General features: G+C 33.8%; 1 protein-coding gene across 21 annotated transcripts in view; it reads left to right on the forward strand.

Moving 5' to 3' along the window:
- FOXP1 (forkhead box P1) overlaps nt 1–12,457 on the forward strand; it is a 631,964-nt gene that overhangs the window by 205,064 nt on the left and 414,443 nt on the right. For all 21 annotated transcript variants that reach the window (XM_034440573.3, XM_060684181.2, XM_034440574.3 and 18 more), the window contains exon 4: nt 976–1,084. The gene's annotated coding sequence lies outside the window, so the exon portion shown is untranslated. The remainder of the gene's footprint in view (nt 1–975; nt 1,085–12,457) is intronic.

The following is a 12,457-nucleotide window of genomic DNA, read 5'->3' on the forward strand; positions in this document are numbered from 1 at the left end:
TTCCAATTTTGGTCGTAAATTGAGGACTATGTATTAGGAGTTCCATTTTTTTTCTTTTTTAAAAAAATACGCTCCTGACTCCATTTTCATATTCCTCTAAATCATCTCTTAACAGTAGTCTTCTTTAGTTTTATTTCATATTACTCTGAAGCTGGTGATACATGCTGTACAGTTAACATATAGAAATGAGCTGATTGAGTATAATTTGTATTCATTGTTAAATTTAGTAACTGCACTGAGATTTGAATTACGCTAATCAACTTTTCTTGTAATTTGTATAATTTACATACTGTACACACACTGCAAATGCATGACTCTGGTGCAAAACAAAGTTTAATTAGTGTAACAGGGTTGCATCTGCTTCCAAAGTGATTGATTTTTCAAAGTGGTTATGTCAATTACAAGGGGGATCTTGGAACTAAACCAGGGGCACAATTTTTGAGGAAGCTTTCTTTCATTTGCCCCATTGAAACAAATAGGAAGTGGTTATATTGCTATGATTTTCATAGATCTTTTTACATTGGCCAGTTTTACACCCTATAATTTTCTAGTGACCTGTGATCAAAATTAGAAATAAAACCACTATGAAAAAAATCTTCGACTTTGGTTTAACTCTTAGAAGAAATGTGGTTTTCAGCAGTACCTAATTTTGATATATATTATTTGCATAATGATTTGTTTGATTAAGACATTCTGTTCCATTCTGTTTAAGAAATTTACATAAAAAATAGATGTTTAGAATATTACCATAAAATGATTGTACAATAAAGTTACTAGTTTTAGTTATTTAAAACTACTAAAAAGAAATATACTCTGGGGGAATGTAATAATGGCTGACAGAGTTTGAATGCTTATTTTTTTCTTTTCTGATGGATAGAATTTTTTATTAAGTGAGTAAAAGTAGATCTATCTGATGACATCAGCAACATTATTTCGTAGCACCAACATTCAGTTCTTGCTTTTTATTTTAAATAGGTGAAGAAAAAAACCGAGGTTAATCAACTTGATTCAACTTGCATATCTTTACTATGCAGTTTACATGGTTAAACTTGGATCCTCTCATGCTTAAAACCCCACTGTGACTGTAAGTATTTGTATATTTTACTTTAAAATATAAATGTGGCTCAGGAGGAAAGAAGGATGTGTATTTTCATGGCAATTATTTTAGAGCTATTAATCATAATGAGCCCAAATAAATGCTCAATTTTCAGTAATGAGGGTAGAATTAATATGGGTGTGATATTTTATAGTAGGGATTCTCCAATTTTATAATAGTAACTTTAGGTAATCAAGAAAGTTATACCACTGTAATTGAGAGCATAATACAGTTCCATGGTAAAAGTGTTTTCCCCCTTTTGAATGCTCTACTTTTTTGCATAGGTTTACCGCTGACTGTTGTGACAGCTTTATGTAGGGCAACTATTATGTAAAAGGAATCTAAGTGAACAATAATGGTAAAGTTTGGGAGTTGTTTCATTTATTTCATAAACTAGGTTGTCTGACATGTAACTTGAAATACTGTCTTCCTTGCCACCAGTACAAATGCACCAAATGGATGGATAACCGAAGAACTTTTATTGGACAATCAGTCATGACTTAAACCAACTTTTTCCTATATAAATCTGACAAACATAGGCTCCCTTCACCACATTACATAAATGAAGATTCTGGAGCACACTATCCCCAATTCAGAAGAAATTTCTGAAGGCCTTACAATAAAAGTAATTGATGCCGATAAGAGATGATTCCACCATTTCTAAAACTGATATTTTATCAGTCCACAGAGATATGCATCTTTCAATGATTTGCACTATAGTGCAGGTTAAACTTGACACTAAGAACTTCAGAACAGCATCTATGTATTTCCAATTCTCTTTCAAATGCACTCAGTGTTTATGGCTGCATTATCAGAAAAGCAATGAATGTCATGTGTCAGTAGAAAGAAGCCATTGTTCGCACACACACAAAAAGTCCATGTTCATCTTAGGTTTGATGACCTTCTGGATGTTTACAAAAATGGTATTTAGGCCCACAGGTCAAAAAGTGAAATTTATCAGGCATTAGGAGCTGTGGTGGCACAGTGGTTAGAAGGCAGTATTGCAGGCAATCTCTGCCCACTGGTAGGAGTTCGATCCTGATCGGCTCAAGGTTGACTCAGCCTTCCATCCTTCTGAGTAAAGGTAATTCACTTTTCATTTTACCTTCTTGGTAAAATAAAGAGCCAGATTGTTGGGGGTAATATGCTGACATTGTAAAGCACTCAGAGAGTGTTTTAAAGCACTATGGAGCATTTTATAATTCTAAGTGCTATTGCCATATCTAGCAGGAAAAAAAAACCTAACAAGAACTTCATATTGTCATTGTTTAGACATTGTTTCTTGTCTTAGGATCTGCAAAACTTAATCATTGAAGGAAATAATAGCTCTGTTTCTAACAGTGAATTCTGTAAAACATCTGTGGGCTGAAACATATAACAGAATGAAATGAAGGACAAATTTAACATTTTAGGAATTCCCAAGTCAAGTCATAATGTTAAGATTTAACTTTAATTCTATGAAGTTAACTTAACTCCATAGAAATGTTGCACTAAGTCCTGACATAATCAGTTGAAACTAGTGACCAAGAACAGATAGTGTTTGGTTGCGGTCATAGCCTTTGACCTATGACCATAATTAGGACTGAATTGCTGGTCATAAGATACTATGGTTATAAGTTGAGTCACCCATGTGAACGGATCTAATTTGACTACCTTTTATGTGGTGATCATTAAATGAATCATTATCATTCAGTCAAACCACATTCAAGTTAAATGAAAACACTGGTCATAAGTGTTCTCTTATTCTCCATAATAGGCATTTTCTGTGGAAATTGGCAAAAAATGCCAGACCCCTCCAAATGTTGCCAGTTGCAGTCATGTGACCATGAAATGCTGCAACTGGTTATAAAAGTGAGCCAGTTACCAATCACCCAAAGTGCGGTCATGTGATGGATATGGTACATCTTGACAGCCAAAAATGCTTTACTGGCATAAGGTACCTATTCTGGGCCCCGTTGTAATTTTTAACGGTCTTTAAGCAACTGGTTATAAGTCAAGGACTACTTGTTGTAATTGTACTGGTGAGGGAGGGGAGTTTATTTTTCACACTAGCTAATGGCACATTGAATGATTGTATGAACTAAATAAAATCAGAGCAAAACTTTAATAGTGTTTGTCTACTTAGGCTCCCTTTATATCCAAGTAGCATCCACATACAGCTCTCACTTATTTGCCATATGCTAAATAAATCAGCTCTGACAATATTCAGTGGCAACGAAGGAATTTCAAACATCCATGAAGAGACAGATAGATTGTCAGAGAATGAACTTTGACTTATACTGCTTACATACCAGATCCCAGAGGCTAATACTACAAAGGTAATGGGACTACAGTAATTAAATATGTTAAATTATTCCAAAAATCCCAGAAGAAACAAGGCCAGGAGTGGTGGATCATGGTTTCTTCCATGGCAGTTATTGGGATTGACATTCTACTGCCTGCCCCAAAAGATCCATGATCTTAGAAAATTGTTGCAAGTCATAGTTTCAAGTTTCAGTATTTTGGAAACATAATCCAATATCCTTCTGGAATCATGGCTTTATTAAAATCTAGCTACTGATTGATTTACTGTATATCATCTAAAGTAATATATGGCATAATAAAATAATTTTGTGTAAACAATAGCTGTGCACCACTTTCAGAATATATTATCACATATGCTATCTATCAACAACTACTTTGGTGTACTCTTCTAGACCAAAGGAAGACCTACAAGTTTAGCATTCAAGTTCCCACTTGCCAGGAAGTGCACTGTATTAGTTTATTAGTTTCACCCACAATATTTCCTAGTGCTATTATAAAGATGGACTGGATAAATATTACAGCCATATACATTGTTGTTGCAGACATGGTGTGATGTAAATGAAGGCAAATAAATCCTTGAAATTTAACATTAAATTATATTTTGTAAGACTTTATGATATAGTTATGCAGCTAAATCTTTTAAACTTTTTAATGATACATGGAAAGTATAACAATGAGATCCAGAAAAAAATAGCAAGTTTTTAAATTCCAGTAAAATTTTGTATTGGGTGTCTGCAGTTATGCAGCATAAATTGATTTGTGTGTTTCAGATCATAGATAACATATTTTATTATTACATGTATTAGATATTAAACACGCATATATTTAGCGTTTCTATTAAAATATTCAACATTTGAATACTGTAATTAGACTAGTTCATATCGTATGTTGGCTATCTTTACTTAATATGATCCCTAAAAGCGATCAATTTCTCCATTAGAAAAAACAAGAGTATCTTAGTAAAAAGACAGGCTTTGAAAGTGTCTTACCATAATTAATGAGAATTTTAGTTACAAGGTTTTGATTTCTTTAATTTTTGCCATATTATAAAAATAGATACTTTCTAGGTAAATTAATCCTTTCAAGGAGCAAAATAATTTCCTTTTTGGAAAGGCTTATTAAAGTCTTATTCTTTCTAATCTTAAAATACTACTTCTGTTAGGTTAACAATATGTGAAGAAATTACATGATTTTAAAAGAAGAATAAATCCAACCCAAACCATGTACTTTACAATTAGATCATGGAAATGAAGGCTTTCAATTAGGGAAAATGAGATTTAAATTCCCAGGACATGTCTGAAATTTAGGTTTTTATTTTACTTTTTCTATTTTTTTGTAAATTAGATTGTTCCTACTTAAACAGGTGGTTTTGAAGGCTGGTTTCACTGTTGTTTTAATCATAGTTTAGTTACCATGGAGAAATATGCAAGTTAGCATTTATACACAGAAGTGAAATTTATGCTGCATAGATAATAGCCTAAATTTAGCATGACTTAAGTTTACCACTTCCTTTAAGAGAGAGAGAGAGAGAGAGAGAGAGGGTGGGGGGGAGAACAGTGTATGGCTTATTTATTGTCCTATGAAGAAAGCAATTCTTTTTTAAAATACAGTTTTGTGGCTTGTTATTCGTTCCAGATGAAATTAATAGTTCTGCTTTCAAAGCTTTTGAGTGATTTAACTTAATAAAGCATTCCATGTAATAAAGAGATTGATTGTACTCAAGAGCTCTGATGTTCGGTGGTGTGCAATATTTTTCTTGCTATTCTTCAAGTATTTAAAAGAGAAGCTGATTTTTGACTTATAGAATAAAGATGACTGAATATTGGCACTGAAATTAGGGAAAAAGAGCGCTGACTAAAACCATATTTGAAGGATGTGACATGGACTGTTCTACTTATCACAGGCACTTTTTTTTTTTTTTTTTAAAAATCTTAATTCTACCAGGAGAATTTTTCTACCGTTATAGGAACTCCTATAAAATTCTGAATTGACCATCAAGTGTACACGATCTTTTTTTCCTACTATTTATTCTCCTTCCTGCTGTGCTGAAGGCAACTGTTAAGAACCATTGCTGTCACTTTGTTTAACTGCTACCACAAAGGTAGGGCTAAGTTTTCAAGGACAAATGTAGCAAAAGTATCATGATCCAACATGAGGTCCCCCAGCACGCAGAGAGCAGCAGATCCCTTTCAACACCAGCTGTTCTCACAGATATAGATTGCTGCAGTGAAATTTTCTTCATATAATTCAGGAAGCTCTAGAGAATTCTCCAAAACAACTGTGCCAACAAGGAAAATGTTGAATTTTTCATCAGCTTCCCAGTACAGAGTGTTAGTGGGCAATCCATTCATTCATGACCAGATGTTCAGTGTAGTAACACTCTGCAGTTAACGTGAACCTTGTGGCCTGTTTTACATTGGTTTGCAAGGACATTGGCAGCAACCTAACATTGGAGAATTGTGGCCTGAAAAAGCGAGAAGCTGAAGTGTGTGCTTCCTGGCTGGTTTTCACCAGCAACCAGACAAGGTAGGAAGTGATGAAAGAAATAAACAACACAGCACAATTATTAGAGAAGCACTGGAGAAAACATTGTTTCTAAATTACTAAATTATAGTTTTCAAAGAACTATAGGGATTTCCCCCTAGTTCTTTATGATTCAGAAGGAAAAATTATTATTGCTAAATGTTTAGTTTGACATGCTTTAATCTGGTTATATAAACTGTAAATTAAAAAAAAAATAGTGCTTGGAAGCCTGTAGTTGTTTAACATGTCAAAGCTATACTTGAGCATATGTAATCAGTCTAGGTGGTATTTTAAAATGTATAGAAACCTTGTTTGAGCATATATCTGGGATAGTCAGATAAAGATTAAAATTCCTCGTTGCTGCAGATTTGTGGTTTCCTTTATAAACATATATTTATGTCTCATGCCATTTGAGTATGTTGTGCTAGGCACTCGTACTCTGAAAAAAAATAGTATCGAGTAGGAGTTTTGGAATAAATAGTGTGATTTTCTGCTTTGAAAAAGGATTCTTCCTTAAAATGATTAACTGTGTTTGATTCTGGATGTGCCAGCTGGCTAGAAAAAAAGATTTGATAACATTTAAGGGTTTTATTCCCCCCTCCTTCTTCCTCTAGATGGAGGGTTCTTTCATTCATTCCTGCCTATATTATGTTTCCAAATAAGTCTTGATTTCCAAGAGAAATAATAGATGAGGCTACTATTACATTGGATTGCGACCACAGTTTAATTGTAAAATTATTCCTCTTCCAGTAAATAAAATATAATTCAGGTACATTTTATATCTTAATTTTGCTTTTCTGGTATAGCCTCTGTATTATTTCTTAAATCCTTAGACGGGTTACATTTTCTTAAATTCAGTATTGTTTATTTTCACAGGCATAGGAATCACTTCTAAAATATCTATGCATGGCAGCCTTTTCTTGTGGCAGCGATCTCCTTCACCTTACTTTAATCACTCAGCAGATTAAAACTCACTATTCTGGCTCAGATTTGCTGTGCCCTAGAAAATGGTGGCGATGGGAGACGGAGCCAGTTCTTTCACAGAGCTGAACCCTTCCCCATAATAATGTCTGTTTTGGTATTTCTTAATTTGTAAGGTTATAATGAAGGCTGCAGTTCTGTTCAGAATTTCCAGCTTCAGAAAGTCACACATCGGATTGGGAAGCCCAAATCCATTAAGAATTAGCTTGATCTTCCTGAGCAATTCACTCATGAAGGAATAGATGGTAGCTCTATTGCTCATTGCTGTTTCTTTAAAAAATCTTCCTTTAAAAAAGGGGGCTTGCAGTCACAGAGGGTCTCGTCTGTCTTTGTGGGAAGTTGAAAGCTCTGAGAAGCATACTCTAGTTTCCATTGAATCTGACTTACTGATAGGAAAATGAGAACAAATTTACAGTAGCTGTGACATTAGTTACCTTTATTCAGCCTGGTCCAGCTGCACTAAACCCTGAGGAAGCCTCCGCCACGCACACCGTTTGTTCTTGGGTGTGAAAGCAAACAGTATTTGAGTTGGCAGAAGTTCCTTTTTAGACCGTTCGCTGCCTCGGCAACAAACCTCAGCATGAGCTTTCTGATTTTGAATGTTTCCACTGGCAGGATGGCCTTTTTCCACATTTCTTCGGTTTGAAGAAACAGATTAGGAACTTCTTTTGAGTTTGTTTTTTTTGAAAATGGAGAAAAAGACCAAATGCCAGCATTTAACAGCTGTAGTTACTATGTCATTTGTAGTTTTCACTTTATATGCTTCCAGAGGCATCTATTTTTTTCTTTTTTTTCTAAAAAAAAAAGCCATTGCATAAAAATACGCTCAGTGTTGTCAATGTATTGGAGGTTTTTTTAAAAAAAAAATAAATAATTGTGTTATTTTTAATACTCTGTGGTGTTTTATTTTACATATTTGATATTTTTGTCAAGGAATAAATTGTGTGTGAGAGAGAGACCATTTTGAGATGATTAATTTCACTTCTTTTAAAAAATTTCTCTTAAATAACAACAGGAAGAAATTGTACTTGCCAATATAATTAGTTCAATAGGGTTTCTTGAAAATCTTACAGATTTCTGCACAGTTTATTTTTAAGCCAGGAACTTTTATTTTTTTGGTAACCAATGCTTATATTACCTATACATTTGTTCAAATGTCTCTTAGTTACTTTTTAATATTTTCTTTAAAATAGAGGTCCATGAACATTCAACTATTAGGATAAAATCAGCTCAGGAAATGAATGCAGCTAGCCAATAAATTACTGAATGAAACTTGCTATTAAGTTCTATGGAGTTTTGTGGTCTGTTAGTTCAAAGATATTATTATGTTTTGCCAAAATCCATTATGTTAATATACAGAACAACCTCCAAAATATTTATTAACAGTCTTTAAAAGTTCATGCAAAAGTTTTTCATTATAGGGAAGAGAGAAAGAGCATGCAGACATGTTAATAAGTGAATTCATTGCTATTTAATTTCATTTGCCACTTTATGTTCAAAGGCAAGATCTTCTTAATGGTAACAATGGTTTGTTAAAAGAGAGTATTAAAAAGAGATAATAGCTGTTACACATTTGTATCTATGAGATTTATAGTTGATTTTATTTATTACATCTGCTACATGTTTGTGTCATTGTGTGATGTCGGCTTGGTTAACTACTGCTACTTTGTTGCCAAGGTCCTTCTGAAAAGGGAATGAATTGTGAATTTCCTTTCCAGATGCACAAAATGGAAATAGTTCCATTCTTTTAAGTAATACTCAGCCCAAACTATTGAAAGCATCGAATCCTTTTGTAAAAAATGTTCATCATGGGAGATCCATCTTGCAGAGAAAATAATCATATAGTTTGTTAATATCGTTCATAGCTTATTCTATTTAATTTCCGAATGTAGTGGGTTGCTAATTTCTAGCTATGGTAGCATTAAAAAGGTTTGTTATGATTTAGCTTAATTAAATTTTTACTTCATTTATATACATGTAACAGAGATGCTTTCTTCTATGTGCCATTTTTAAACTTATTACTATATCAGAATCTTTCTCTTGAAACAAACCAGTCCAACATTGCTTCCTTCCCTTTTCACTGACCAAAGGTGATTATACAGAACAGCCACATCTGTATCTCTTCATGCAGAGATCGAGACCAACCATTCTGAAAAGATTGTAACAATGGAGAGTGGTTCTTAACAATCCACAGAGCATACTAAGATGTCTTAATAATTTTTCAGAATAAATGCAAGCAACTAAATAACAAGTTGGGATGTAGAAGACACAAGAAAGAGATGACCTGAATGACAAAGATGAACAAAATAATAAAATCAGCTCGTATTTCTATAGATTTTCCTTATAACGCTACAGGATTGTAGAAAAATAATATATTGATGTGTGCTTTTGTTTCTTCAAACAATGAAATCACATGGATCCATCAGGTAATCTATTGTCTTTTGCCAGCTGTAACTCTGGCTGATAAAATTCATTTCATTTCATTTAACTTCCCTGTAAACAGAAGGAACATAATCTGGAAAATTGGGGAATTTAGTACTGTAGTACTGAAAAAAAAACCTATTTGTAAATGACTAAGCAAAACATTATGTCTTATGACTGATTCATATGTGCATCTTTCACTTAGAAGAATATTTACAGTTATCTTGCTACTTCTCTTTGAGGTACTGAAGACTTTTCTGAAGATGATAAAGTTTATCAAGTGAGAAGGGACTCTTCAGAACTAATTTTCCTTCTTTCAGTTGTCAGTTCTGTGATCTTTGCAGGTCAGAGATTTGAAATCTCTTTTCCCAGAAAATGAGACAGTCAATTGGCGGCTGATTCTACTATCTCTGAAATGCACATAAATAGCTTAAAGTTTCCCTATATGCTAGAAAGAGTGTAGTGGTGTAAACATGGCATTTAGTGCAGTAGAATAGCACACAGTTTCTATTTAGCCATGTTATAACTTTGAAATAATTTAGCAGGATGTAATGGAAGTTGAAATCGGTTGGGTGAGCTCCTTAACAGTAGAGTGAGACAGACACGTGATTAAAAAAACTAAATATGTAAGCTTTTTCTAACAGTATCAACATAGGAAACCATCTTTCATTTTTGACCAATATTTGAAATAATATCTATTGGGAAGCTATTTCCAATATCTAAGATTGGACTATATGGCAGGTTTTGCCTTCCGATTCCCATTAATTACAATCAGCATAGCAAATGTTCCGTAGAGCTAATATATCTGGTCTTTGTTCAGTAGCAGCAAAGTAACACAGAACATTGTAACTTTGTCCTACCATCTAGTGGGTGATCAGATTTTTGCAGATGAGTTTTGCTAGTCTTACAATCTTAGTTATATCCCATGCATTGTTGGCGATGATCCAGTGAACATCCATTTAGTTTTTCCTGTAGAAAATGTGGCTTCTCTAAAGCTTTCTCTGCAAATCATCCTTCTTGCTTTCATCAATAGAAAAGTTCGCTGCCATGATAAGACTATATCTGCTATTTAATCTTGCTTTCCATTTTACATATGCCCAGGTGGGAAAAGTTCAGCCACTGTTTTGAAATGGCTGTTGTGATTTTAAATCCCATCATACAAAATCCTTCCAGGTCTTATATCTCAGCAGTACTGTCTTCACCTGCTGTACTACCTTGTCCATATGGTTCACAAATTTCATATAGTACCAGTCGTCCATATGCACAATTTGTAGTTGCACCTGCCTTTTTACTATAATTATACTTCTGAGAGTAATATACTAGTTAGCCTGTTTAGATTAGAAAGTCATTTGCAGTGGATTGCATAAATCGCATCATTTAGCTATATGAGGTTGCAAGTATGGTTACAGTATACATTGAAGCAGCTCCCCAAGCTTTACCAGCAATCCTACCAACATCTTACATTGACTTTCTTGAGTTATACATTTACAGATAAAGGTTTGCCCAGGTCATGTTGTATTGTACCAATAAATATATGGTGTTTTTTTTCTCAGACTATAGTATTGCTGACGCCTTTATTTCTAACACCAGCTTGCTAAGTGGGAATTTAACAGGTGTATCTCTTCCTGAGCTGGATTAGAAGTGAAGAGCAAAAAAATAAAATAAAAAAAAATCACTTGGTTTATTTCTGCTTATCTGCTCTTCTAAAAGTAGAGGAACATGGCCAATAACAAAGTAAACAACTCCACTTACAATAATAGTAATATTAAAATGCTGTAATGCTTAAGTTGTATGACAAAGGAGGAGGCATTTATGATGGTAGTGACTAGAAAGCTTAATGATTTTGGGATCTGTTCCTAACCAGAAAGCATCCACAGAGATTTACTTTAGCTCTCTCAAAAATGCTTTAAAAGCCTGCAGCAATTTCTGTTCTAATATGATAATTTGAAGGATAGAGCTCCAATTAAAACCAGAGTATAAAATGGCAGCAATAAAACTTATTAGCATACTTATTTAAAAGCAAGGAAAAGTGGAAAACAAACATAAGCCAGAAGTTAGTCCTAAAAGGACTAAGGTTATCAGATGGTGCTACAATACCATTCCAGCACAGAGGAGTATTATTCTCTCTAAGCTTGTGAGGCAGCTCGGAAGAAACTTTCTATTGACAATCTTATAGTAAACATAAATTCATATATGTGACAGTGTTCCCCTAGTCTGGCCCCATACAGATTTTAAATGATATTAAACCTGCCAGTATCATGAATTGCTATTAGAAGTACTTGGGCAGATAGTGAAGCTGTTCGCTTTATCTAGATGTAATTTATATTTATTTATTATTTTTATTTATTAATCATATTTCTATGCCATCCACTCTCCGAGGACTCTGGGCGGCTTACAACAATCGACAGTATACTAAATAGCATATTACCCCCAACAATCTGGGTCCTCATTGTCAGAAGCTTAGTTGCTGTATTTGTAGTTGTTTGAAGAGTAGACCTCGTGTAGTGCATTATAGTAGTGAAATATACATGGTATTAATGTATAGAGAATCATTGCCAGGTTTTTCCTATACCAAAAGGTAAATTTTGGAAATGATTTGTGTCATTGGATATCCAAAGTCATGTCTAATTGAATTTCAAAATTCTGAATCTGACATGGTCAGGAGAAATTGAGGAATATGAAAAAGGTAGCAATTCTGTTAAACTAGTGTTTACTAAAACAGGTAAGTTTCATGAGTTGCAACTTATGCAAGCAATGCCCTTTAATATTTGCTAGTTAGAAAAGGTACTGCCATAATCTGATTTTCTGATGGTGAGCTCCGTTTATCCAGGCAGTTTGCACGTGGAAATGAATACTTACATACTTGAATGCTTAAACTGCAAGGATTTACAGCTGTAGTTACTATGTCATTTGTAGGCTTTACAGCTGTTGTTACTATGTCATTTGTGTGAACTTGAAAGTTTCTAACAGTTTGCAAACAAGAAAAACTTCATTAAACTGTTATAATAAAATGTGTCTCTTAGTTTAGTTAGAAGGAAGTATGATCAGTGTAAGTCATAGCAGATTCACAGCCATATGTATGGCGGTTTTTCATTAGCAAACCTAATTATATATTCCTGCAGAAAGGATTGT

Source organism: Pantherophis guttatus, chromosome 2 (assembly GCF_059756535.1).
Source record: "Pantherophis guttatus breed Tessera chromosome 2, ASM5975653v1, whole genome shotgun sequence".
In the NCBI taxonomy this organism is placed as follows: Eukaryota; Metazoa; Chordata; class Lepidosauria; order Squamata; family Colubridae; genus Pantherophis; species Pantherophis guttatus.